At 48.7% G+C, this 12,379-nt stretch overlaps 1 protein-coding gene across 9 annotated transcripts in view; it reads right to left on the bottom strand.

Moving 5' to 3' along the window:
• KIF26B (kinesin family member 26B) overlaps positions 1-12,379 on the bottom strand; it is a 636,506-nt gene that overhangs the window by 433,767 nt on the left and 190,360 nt on the right. The window lies entirely within an intron of this gene.

A 12,379-nucleotide genomic window follows, 5' to 3' on the forward strand; every position in this document is an offset into this window, starting at 1 on the left:
ATCCAGATGCCACCTACCTGCAACACTCTATCCAGAAGCCACCTACCTGCAACACTCTATCCAGAAGCCACCTACCTCAACACTCTGTCCAGAAGCCACCCACCTGCAACACTCTGTCCAGAAGCCACCCACCTGCAACACTCTATCCAGAAGCCACCTACCTGCAACACTCTATCCAGAAGCCACCTACCTGCAACACTCTCTCCAGAAGCCACCTACCTTCAACACTCTCTCCAGATGCCACCTACCTTCAACACCCTCTCCAGAAGCCACCTACCTTCAACACTCTCTCCAGAAGCCACCTACCTTCAACACTCTCTCCAGATGCCACCTACCTTCAACACCCTCTCCAGATGCCACCTACCTTCAACACCCTCTCCAGAAGCCACCTACCTCAACACTCTCCAGAAGCCACCTACCTGTAACACCCTCTCCAGATGCCACCTACTTCAACACTCTCTCCAGATGCCACCTACCTTCAACACTCTCTCCAGATGCCACCTACCTTCAACACTCTCCAGATGCCACCTACCTGCAACACTCTCTCCAGAAGCCACCTACCTTCAACACTCTCTCCAGATGCCACCTACCTTCAACACTCTCTCCAGATGCCACCTACCTTCAACACTCTCTCCAGAAGCCACCTACCTTCAACACTCTCTCCAGAAGCCACCTACCTTCAACACTCTCTCCAGAAGCCACCTACTTCAACACTCTATCCAAATAATACAATGTCCAATTTTGGTTACATAAAACTAGATGCTATAACATGACTCAATTTATCTGGACATGCATGTGCACTGTCCAACTATCATGTTCTAGAAATAATCCCAAAACAAGCCCTTTGATATCTTCACCATATTATGAGCTTTTTCTCCCAAGAAGAGATTAATGAGGCCGAAAACGGCTGACACCACTTATGGCATCACAGTCAATACACAGGAGATTTTTCTGACATCCTGACAAACGTAACCCTGCTGCTAGGCTTCCACGTCAGCAAACAGGACCTTGACTGTGAGGCAGCAGATAGGCTGATGTAGCATACATCATACACGCAGGCAAGATCGGGGGAGCGGCTGTGTAAAGATGTACTCGTGTAAGTTGTGACAAAAGAGAAAACCAAATTCTTCACTTCCGCCGACGGAGCAGTGACGTTAACTGACATTGCTGTTCCACCTGATTACAACACTGACGGCAGACAACGGGAACAGATGGAAGGACAAACAAAAGTGGATTCTGAGGCCACTGAAAGTGAATGACAACTGGGGCCGATCCTACTTAGGCTTTCCAGGTGCTGGACAGACAGTTTCTACACGTCTCGACTGCTGAAGGATCTGGAGGTTGCAATCAACCTGTATTGGTAAATAATTGGGTACTGGCTTGACCAGGGATTTCTTTGAGATCCAGCTGAGTGTTTGCTGTTCACCCACAGGCTGCTAAGCTTTGAAGCAGATTGGCCTAGTGGTAAGCATTTGAAATGGTAACAGCAATGTAACATTTTCTCTCTTCTGAAGAGCTCTCTGATGCGGGCTTCCGAGAACAAAGCCCATCTGACAGAGGAAGACATGCCCAAGTTAAGATACAGGGCCAATGACAGGGTGACCTGGGACTCCAGGCCAAGTCCAAGATTTCTACTGGGTCCAACCCCCAGAGTACAACTAAGCAGCTCAGCCAGACTGTGGCCGGGCAGCCACTCGCACTGCCTGGCTGCCCATGTATATAAACACGCTGCTGAAGAGAAGCCAGGAATATCTCCAAAACAAAAGCCTGCTTTCGTCTGACAAAACGGCTCTGACCCCAAAGAAACGCACAATAGGAAATGAAAATTGGACAGAAAATCAATTCCAGCAGGAAACAGGATGATCCATACTCAGGCTCAGTTCCAAGATATATGGCTGTAATAACCCAGAGCAGCCTGGCCAGGGAGCCCAGCCCCATGCCCACGCAGTACAGGAAGGCGGAAGAAGGAAGTGGCCCGGAGAAGCCACAGCAGAGCCATAGCAGGCCACTGTCACTTCAATGAGGCTCAAACTCATTTGCGCCTTGGCCGGGCATGGTGGCTCATGCCTGTAATACCAGCATTTTGGGAGGCCAAGGCAGGGGAACCACCTGAGGTCAGGAGTTGGAGACCAGCCTGGCCAACATGGCAAAACCCTGTCTCCACTAAAAATACAAAAATTAGCCAGGTGAGGCGGCACGCGCCTGTAATCCCAGCTACTCAGGAGGCTGAGGCAGGAGAATCGCTTGAACCTAAGAGACAGGGGTTGCAGTGAGCCGAGACTGTGTCACTGCATCCCAGCCTGGAAGCAGAGCGAGACTCCATCTAAAAGAAAACAAAATTCATTTGTGCCTCTATCAATGAAGGAAAAATGACTAATTGTGTTTTAAGAGGAACTTGAACCAAAGAGAGAAAACCCTTTTTAAAAAGGAAGGGTGGAAGAAGTAATGAGTTGGCTTGACTTGGGACTCTGGGCCAAGTTCAAGAATTCTTCTGGGTCCAATCCCCAGAGTAGAACTAAGCAGTTAAGCCAGACTTGGCCAGGCAGCCACTTACATCTACTACCTACCTGTGCATTTATATAAACACACAGCTGAAGCAATTTTTTTTTAGAGTCGGAGTCTCACTCTGTTGCCCAGGCTGGAGTGCAGTTGTGAGATCTCAGCTCACTGCAACCTCCACCTCCCAGGTTCAAGTGATTCTCCCACCTCAGTCTCTTGAGTAGCTGGGATTACAGGTCCCTGTCACCACGCCTGGCTAGTTTTTGTATTTTTAGTGAAGATGGCGTTTCACTATGTTGGCCAGGCTGGTCTTGAACTCCTAAACTCAGATGATCCCCCCACCTCAGCCTCACAAAGTGCTGGGATTACAGGCTGAGCCACCGTGCCCGACCAGGAAATCTTACAAAATGAACTTTCTTCTTGTGGGGAATTAGAGTCTATTGATTTGCCCAATGCAAATCAATAGACTCTAATTCCCCACAAGAAGAAAGTGCTATCTTTGGAGGTTCCACTCAACAAATAGCTGCTGAATGCCTATTAGGTCAAGATCTGGGCCAAGTACTAGAAATAGAAAAATGACTGAGATAAACTTGCTCCTCAAGCCATACCCAGATTTCAGCAAGGCAGCAGGACACTGTCTGTTCACCGAAACTACTAGAAGTCTCTGAAGGGCTTCACAGAAGTACATTCTGCAACATCCGCGATCCTGCCCTTTCCTTGCTGGAAGAATGCAAGCCCAGCTCAAGAGGTCAGCAGAGACGTTCCCAAGAACCTCCCAGTCTCTCCTCACAATCTCTGACTCACTTTCCAGCCTATTAAACGAACCAGCTGCAGACCTCAGCCATGGGAGTTACTACACTACAAAGGGTAAAAGGAAGACTTTTTGCAGAGGTCCAATGGTCACTGTGACTTATTTAACAAATGGCCTGGTAAGTTGCTCGAAATGGCAGATATTGCTGATATTCTTTACTCTAATGGGATTTTGCCTTTCCAAGGACGGTAGGAAGCATTCTGGATGCGGACCCAGCAGATAAGCTCTCCAAATCCAGCTCTGACCGACGTGAGCCGGGCAACCTTGGGCATGCCCCCCCATCTTCTCTAAGCCTCTGTTTCCTCATATGAGAGGGAGACACCTGCTAGACTCCGTCTCTAGACTGTTGTAAGAACCAGAAGAAGTTATTTATGCAAAAGTCATTTGAAAATCCTAAAAGGCTTTGCAAACTACTTAATCTTCAATACAATCTTCCTAGTCACGTATTTCTTGCATTCAATGTAAAATTAATTTGACTTTCCTATGCGAACACCATCTGACGGTGGAAGGTCAGCTGGGTGAGGAGCTGGCAGGACATCGGAGATTCTCCTTTATCCTTTTGCAACCCATCATGAGGGGAACCCAAACTCAAAAACAAAATCAAGAATTGGATACAAACGCAATGTGACAGGCTTTCATTTGCTCATACTTATTGGAAAAAGGATCTCATTTTCTACACTAGACTCTGGGCAGCAAATAGAGCTGAAGGTAGTCAAGGCTGGCACCAATGCAGTCGTAACAAGGAACAGAAGAAAAACAATACGCCTGTTCAAACTGAGCTCCGGGAATGGCGGTGAAGCTAAAAGGCAGGCGGGAGGCGGCGAGCCGGGCTGGGAACACAAACACGTTTAGTAATCAATCCACAATCACAGTTGTGAAAACCACATAAAACGCCATCTGGCCTCCTGGATCGCGTGGAACATGAAGCAAAGGCAGCCTTCCAAGACACATGTTCTCATTTCTCTGCGAACAGTGCTTCTCCTTACCCACTCGACTGTGAAAGAGTTACCCAGATCCTGGTCCAGCTTTTCCACCCTTGCCAGAACTGTCTGGAATGCTAGTGAAACAGCTCGCGGATAGGGGCAGTGGAGGCTGCTCGTCCCTGATGTTTTCTGGATTCTGAGAGCTAATTGGTGACATGAGGGGTCTCTTCTGCCCTTCTGCTTTCCACACACGGCTATGACCACTCCCATCTTCCTCCTGCCTTAATGTCATGTCTAAGCATAGCTGACAATAATCGGAAAACTAATTTTCCGTGTGGTATACGTGACATGAAATTTACCGATTTAACCATTTTTAGGTGTACGGTTCAGGAGCATTAAATACATTAATGCAATGGTCAATGCACTGCCCTGCAGTCATCACCAATATCCATATCCAGAACTATCTCACATTCCCAAACTGAAACTCTGCACCCGTTCTCCCTCCCTCTAGCCACTGACGACCTCTATTTTACGTTCTTTCTCTATGATTTTGCCGAAAACATAAGCAAAACCATACAATGTTTGACGTTTTGTGTTGAGCTAATTTCACGTGGCACAGTTTCTTCCAGGTTCATGTTACTGCAACAGCCCGTATCAGAGCTTCATTCCTTCTCCACACTGAAGAACGTTCCATTGCATGCACAGACCGCGTTTTATCTCTTCATTCATCAAGGGGCTCTAGAAACCAGTATTTGTATAGTGAATACAGGTAAAGATTCCTTATGAGTTAGAATATCAGGGCTGGGCACAGTGGCTTACTCCTGTAATCCCAGCACTTTGGGAGGCCAAGGTGGGCAGATTACCTGAAGTCAGGAGTTCGAGACCATCCTGGCCAACATGGTGAAACCCTGTCTCTACTAAAAATACAAAAATTAGCCAAGTGTGGTGGCGGGTGCCTGTAATCCCAGCTACTCTGGAGGCTGAGGCAGGGGAATCACTTGAACCCAGGAGGTGGAGGATGCAGTGAGCCGAGATCACACCACTACACTCCAGCATGGGTTACAGATTGAGATTCCATCTCAAAAAAAAAAATAGAAAAGAACAGTAGGCATCAGTCTTTCAGATTCACAAGCACACAGGACATCTGCCACCATGGTGTCCCACATCTAAGCCACAAGGCTATGGGTTCGGGGAGGACAGAAACCACGTCCTCACTTGACCCTATTCCCATTTCCATCAACCAGCACAGTACGGAGTAGACCCTTAAATGTGTGCTAAAGGGCTAAGTAATACCTTTTCTCCTTAGGCAGACCCTACTCCTCTTCTCTAAGTCAAATTAGTTTCTTAAAAAATTACAGCTTCTCAGAAGACATTTCCTCCTAAGAAAGGTTTTTAAAAAAAAAAAAAATTGTGAGTCTAATTTTTGAAGGCAGAATTTATTGAATCAGCCAATGAAAAATACAGTGTATGGTAGGAGAAGGAACAGACATGGAATCAGCAGACAAGACTCGATCCCACCTCTACCTTCCACTTGGCTGTGTGACCTTAGGTAAGTCACCTGACCTCTCTGAATTTCAGGGTCACCATTCGTAACAACGGAAATAATAAAAATTGCCCCTATAGAGGGTTTTTGTTTTTTGGTTTTTTGGGGGTTTTTTTGAGACAGAATCTCACTCTTCACACAGGCTGGAGTGCAGTGGTGTGATCTTGGCTCACTGCAACGTCCACCTCCTGAGTTCAAGCGATTCTCAGCCTCAGTCTCCTGAGTAGCTGGGATTACAGGTGCATGCCACCACATCTGGCTGATTTTTGTATTTTTAGTAGAGACGGGGTTTCACCACATTGGCCAGGCTGGTCTCGAACTACTGACCTCAGGTGATCCACCCATTTTGGCCTCCCAAAGTGCTGGGATTACAGGCAAGAGCCACTGCACCCAGCCTTCACAGAGTTACTTTGAGAATCAAACAGAACCTCCAAAACTGACAGCTTAAATGTCAGCACACGCACGCAGGGGCTCGGGGCGCTTACGAGCTGTGTGTGGAAAAACTAGAGTTAATATAGCACTAAGAGGAGGCCGCAGAAAGAATCTGTGAAGCGCTGAGTGTTGACAGAGCTCCTGAGGAAAATGGCGGGTGTGAGTCGACAGGGAGCAGAGGAGGTGGAATTCTAGACAAGTGACAGAGTTCACAAAGGCGAGGACGTGCGAGCCAGTAGCTGGGGAGGGAAAAGTAAAGCCAACTTTGTGAGCAAGGACTGCTCCTGGCCTAACACGCTGGGCACCCCACGGCGAGGTGGACGCAGGGGAGCTGGAGTCTGAAGACTGCAGGGACAGTCCTTGACTGATGACCGTGGCACACGCTGTGCAGCTGCAAAGCCACTCCAGCAGCTGCCTGGTGGCACCTCTGTCGGAGCCCTTACGTCCGCACTCAGATTACGACCCACGTCTCTGAACTGTTGTGCCCGCCTCTGGTTCTAAACACGCCCTGATCTTGTCATCACGGAGGTACAGAATGTCTTAATGAGAGGTGTCAGTCAGTAAGACAGTTCTTCAGCACAGAACCCATGAGAAGACATACTTCACTCAACAGATACTAGTCACTTGCTCCTAAGTGGGGAACGCCATAAATAACACTGTACGCCCTTGTTCTCTGAGTTCACCTTGGGGAAATTTCCTAGCCCATAAGAAAATAAATAAATAAATAAAAGACAAAACTCCTAGCCTGTAAGAAAACAAAACATAGAAGCTTCCTGAAGCCTAAGGCTTCCTTCCCCAAAGTCATAAGTCCTGGCAGCATATACAACCCAATTCAATAAACTCTAAGCATCTCAGGCTGGCAACATGGATTGAACACGATCACGTGATAAACATTATGCTTGATGAAGGGGGTACAAAGAGGAGTAACAGAGAGGCACAGAAGTGCCCACGTAAGTTCAAGTGTGAACCAGAGCTGTGTCAGCCCAACTCAAGTTCTAAAAGCAGTGTCACACCCATTCACACCTCCTTATTCCTCAAGGTCATCAGGTCAAGGTGAACCCACCTAAGTACGCCACGTCACCCTCAGAGCTCACCAAAGAGTTTCTCAGGCAAATCCGGTGTGCTCAGAACTAGACGAAAGAATCTTTCCCATCTGGTTCTAAGCAGAGTATCTTACTTAAGATCTCTAAGTAAGGTATCTTACACAATATCTTACTTCCAAGTAGTCCAAGTCCGTGAGAAGTAACATATCCACCAAGGACTTAAGAAAATACTAAACGGAATCATTACCTCTAATGTTAGAATGATCTGTGCCAAGTTCACTCACCACCTCCTTCCTGGCTCACCATGTGTGCAAAAGCGTCCACACCTCCTGCGCTTTTCAACACAGACTGAAAACACCACCGAATGTGATCAGATGTCTCATGAAAGGCAGGGATTATGATTTCATTTACTAATGAGCTGATGGTGTGGATATGATGAGAGGAACTCATGATATGGATCCATGGTAGAGTTCTCCATGTCTTCCTTCAACGTGATCTTAGCCGTCTGTCACTGCCAAGTTCAACCTTATTACTCCAGACCTGCGTCTGTGTCACACAAATGACCAGCCGAGTCAAGCAGTCAACTGGTTCCATTCTATGAAAACTCCATTAAAAAATGGACTGAACTGACCATTTGTTAAACTGAAGTATCTAATTAATTCAGCTAAAATTTTAAACCAGTGGTGTCTGGAAATATTTTCCTAGGAGGTGTGAAGTTACAGCTAATGTCTGAAAAGAGATACTTTCTCTCCATTCCAAATAACTTAAAAACATGTGTATGCTTCATTATTTATGTGTTGATTGATGTCACATTCTACACGGGCCCTAACTCTGCAATTTTTCCCTGTGAGTTGAAGGAAACAAAGCTATACTTAAGGAAATATGAGAGCAGTCAAACACTGAAGCATCCATGGAACTCGAACCTGGCTCCCTCAAGAATATCTTCAAGAACTTGGCCGGGTGCAGTGTCTGACACCTGTAAACTCGGCACTTTGGGAGGCTGAGGCAGGTGGATCACTCGAGGTCAGGAGTTCAAGACCAGCTTGGCCAACATGGTGAAACCCTGTCTCTACTAAAAATACAAAAATTAGCCAAGTGTGGTGGCGGGTGCCTGTAATCCCAGCTACTTGGGAGGCTGAGGCAGGAGAATCACTTGAACCCAGCAGGCAGAGGTTGCAGTGAGCCAAGATCATGCCCCTGCAGTCCCGCAGCCTGGGTGCCAGAGCAGGACTCTGTCTCAGAAAAAAATTTAAAAACTAGTGTGAACCCTTTCCTCACCTCCACCTCTCAAAATTCTCTTCTCTGTATTCCTAATACAGCTAGATCCAAAAAAGAAATTCAATCTTTAGATGAAAACCCAAAAGCCTGCTACGTACCTGCTTCAGTTTTCCATTGTTCAAGGGAAGTCTTACCAACACTGAGGAAGACAAGTCAAGTCATAAAGCAATTCAGGCAAAGGAAAGGAACGCTCTCCAGCTCCTTCAAAGATGTAAGACGCAGTGCGCAGGTGAACCGTGGAGGGTTGCCCTGGAGAGTCAGACCCTCACGCTGTGGTTCCTGCCTTGAGAACAGAATGAGAGAGAAGGGGGAGGGCAGGGGAGGGGAGACCTGTAATGGATCCTCTCACTTTATGACTCGGAGGGAAATGAGAGCCTGAGACCCGTGGGGGGCTTACATCTCGGCTGCACCCCTCCATTTCTATAGCTCCTTTCTCTGAAAAACCTCCAAGTGTTTTATGAACCTTGCCGTAGACTCCCTGTCCACAGCCCCTCAGGATACCAAACAGAGCCACCATTATGGTCTGTTCTCCTTAAAGGAAGAGCTCAAAACAGTCAAACAGCCTTATTTCGGGATTCTGCCCATGGGAAATCAGAGTTTCAACTTGCAAATTCAGAGACTCACTCATACTCATGCTTCTTCCAAGAAGACACAGCAAAAGGACTAAAGGCAATTTTATGCATGGGAAGGAAGGAAGGAAGGAAGGAAGGAGGGAAGGAGGGAAGGAGGGAGGGAGGGAAGGAGGGAGGGAGGGAGGGAGGGAGGGAGGGAGGGAGGGAGGAAGGAATGAATCTTCCTTCTTCATGGCCTGGCATTTACCCCAAGAATCTCTTCACTACCAGGAGCTATCTGCTGTGAGCTCAATTCTTTTTTCTTTTTTTGAGATGGAGTTTTGCTCTTGTTGCCCAGGCTGGAGTGCAGTGGCACGTTCTGGGCTCTTTGTAGCCCCTGCCTCCTGGATTCAAGCAAATCTCCTGTCTCAGCCTCTTGAGTAGCTGGGATTACAGGCATTTGCCACCACGCCCAGCTAATTTTTTGTATTTTTAGTAGAGATGGGGATTCACCATGTTGGCCAGGATGGTCTCAATCTCTTGACCTCGTGACCCATCCGCCTTGGCCTCCCAAAGTTCTGGGATTACAGGTGTGGGCCACCACGCCCGGCTGAGGCTCAATTCTATATTCAAAGACCTGGAAGCCTCCAGGGTTGGGGGAATCAGATCTGGGCACTTTGTTCATTTGTGTCAAGGGCAGAGTCCACATGGCCATTTGTTCCCCATACCTGCCCAAAGCCGCGCCGTGCAGAGGTCTAAGCCCACAGCCTTCCCTCCTGCCGTCAACCCCTCCTGTAGCACAGCCCAGGCTCGAGATGTGTCAATCCCAGCATCACCTCTGCTTCCAGACCCCCAGACTCGGCTACCACCAAAACAGATCCACGAGGACATAGCCACGGAAAAGCAAAACCAAAGAGACAAACGAAGTAGAAGACGGAGCAAAAGCAGGTTTTGCTTAGCCCTGGGGACAGGATCCGGAGAGTTTAAACACACGCACACACAAGACTTGAGTCAAAAGCCTCCTCAATTACATTTCTTGGATTTTAGCATATCCTTGTGGCACAGTTATTAAACATTAAAGATAATGACTTCACTCTGTAAGTAACCTCATATTGAACATGAATGATAAGCAGACCTGGGCTTTGAAGAAAACTCTGAATGTTGAAATTCAGGGACAGTGGGAGCCACGGTGGCTCGGGCCAGTTGTCCTGGCGCTTGAGGAGGTGAGGCTATGAGTTCAAGGCCAACCTGGGCAACGTAAGAACCTCTCGTTCATTAAAAAAAAATTAAAAAAAAAAAAAAAGAAATTCAGGGACAGCACAGAAGCAGTTGGGCCACCAGGTTAATGAACCGTCAGCCAGAGAGGGGCCGTGAACGTTGCATTAGGAAGAAGCCGCATGGTTACTGCATTGCTTCTGGACCCACAGAGCCCAGGGAAGGTGGACGGGAAACGGCCCGGCAGACTCACGTTTGGGTGAGTCCACTGACAGCGATCCGCCAGCTGCTTCCAGAGGAGTTGAGTGAAGTTTCAGAAGCACTGCCTGAAGAGGCTCCCGGGAGACGGCGCCAGAAGGGAGACCTCTGTGTCCCCCACAAAACCAGGTGCCTAGCGCAGTGAAAGGTTGATGGGTTCCCACATTTTTTAAACAACATCCAGTGAAAAGGGAAAAGAGCGCCCAGTGGGGGAAACGAACAAGGGAGAAGTGAGGCAGAGGAAGCACCTGCTCCGAGATCCCAAGAAGCAGCCACCGGGCACCATCCCCTCTGAAATGAGCCACTTGCAAGGGCTGCTTGAGGATTCCACAGCTACGAGGAGCCCCTCTGCAGCCTTGCCAGCAGGCCAGCCAGGTCAGAAAGAATAGGGGTTGCCCTGGGCAGCTGGCAGTGACAGCTCCCTCCTCTCCCTGGGGCACCAGCTCCCTGTACCCACTGTGCACTCACAGGCTGAGAGGACATTCCAGAACACTCAGCTCCGAGGTTTCCAACACGGCACAAATACCACTGACAAGGTCCTCAGTAACTGGTGCGCTCAGTGTCATCGGGCTGCTTTCTTCCCCACACACACACCCTGCTGAGTAGGGTGTTTCGATGACAGAGAATGGAAAGAATTTCAAGTCCAGTCTTGCACACCTCTAAATGTATTGTCCATGCAGCCCAGGGTGATTTTAAAAAGTATATTGCACGGTGGCTCATGCCTGTAATCCCAGCACTTTGGGAGGCCAAGGCAGGCGGATCACAAGGTCAGCAGTTCGAGACCAACCTTGCCAATATGGTGAAACCCTTTCTCTACTAAAATTAAAATACAAAATTAGCCAGGTGTGGCAGCACGTGCCTGTAGTCCCAGTTACTCGGGAGGCTGAGGCAGGAGACTAGCTTGAACCCAGGAGGCGGAGGTCGCAGTGAGCAGACACTGGACCATGGCACTGCAGCCTGGCGACAGAGCGAGACTCTGCCTCAAAAATAAATTTAAAAAAAAAATTTTTTTTTAAGTAAATTGGGTCGCTTCTCTCCCCTGTTTGTAACCCTTCAACAGCTTTCCACTTAACTCTTGGGAAAGCGCCTTGGCTTCCCAGTCCCAGGAGACCTGATCCCGCACACCTCTGCCATCCCTCGCCCCTGGGCTGGAGCCAGCCTATCCTCTCCCACTTCCCCAAACATCACGCTCTTCCCACACCAGGGCCCTTCTGCGCGTTCCCTCCCCCTGAAAAGCGCTCCGCCGCACCTTCTCTGGGCCCCACACTGTCGCTGCCACCTCCTCTGTGGTGAGAACACCACTTCCTACCCACCCCTTAGGTCTCAGCTTCAACGCCAGGTCCTCAACAAGGCGGGTGCCCTGTTACCTGTGCTTCAATCCTGCATGTCTTTACGAGAAATCACACTCGTGGTTTCCTATCTTTCCCAGTGGAGAACAAGGATCCTGTCTTTCTTGCTCCCTGCTTGGTCCTGCCGGGCATGGGGTCTGGTTTATACAACATGCTCAAGAGAACGGTGGGCGCCCAGGATGCGTCACCCACTGAAGAGGACCCGGGCGCTGACAGCAGCATCGCCAGCTCACTTGGGTCACAACGAAGCAGAGGGAGCAGGGAACAGGAGACGGGAAGGGCAGGGATACAGAAGGGAGCCAGAGAGAAAGGTGGTCTTCTTGGGAAGATCTCCCAAGATACTGGCTAAATCTAGTACTTGCTGGACTCAAAGGAGCCAAGCGCTTCAGAGTGCCTAGGCTACGCCAAAAGTAATAGGCCGCTTGCAAAACGCCCTCGGCTTTTCTCCTCCGTGCTTCCTGCTCCTCTGCAACGTAC

The sequence above is a fragment of the Callithrix jacchus genome, chromosome 19 (genome assembly GCF_049354715.1).
Source record: "Callithrix jacchus isolate 240 chromosome 19, calJac240_pri, whole genome shotgun sequence".
Classification (NCBI taxonomy): domain Eukaryota; kingdom Metazoa; phylum Chordata; class Mammalia; order Primates; family Cebidae; genus Callithrix; species Callithrix jacchus.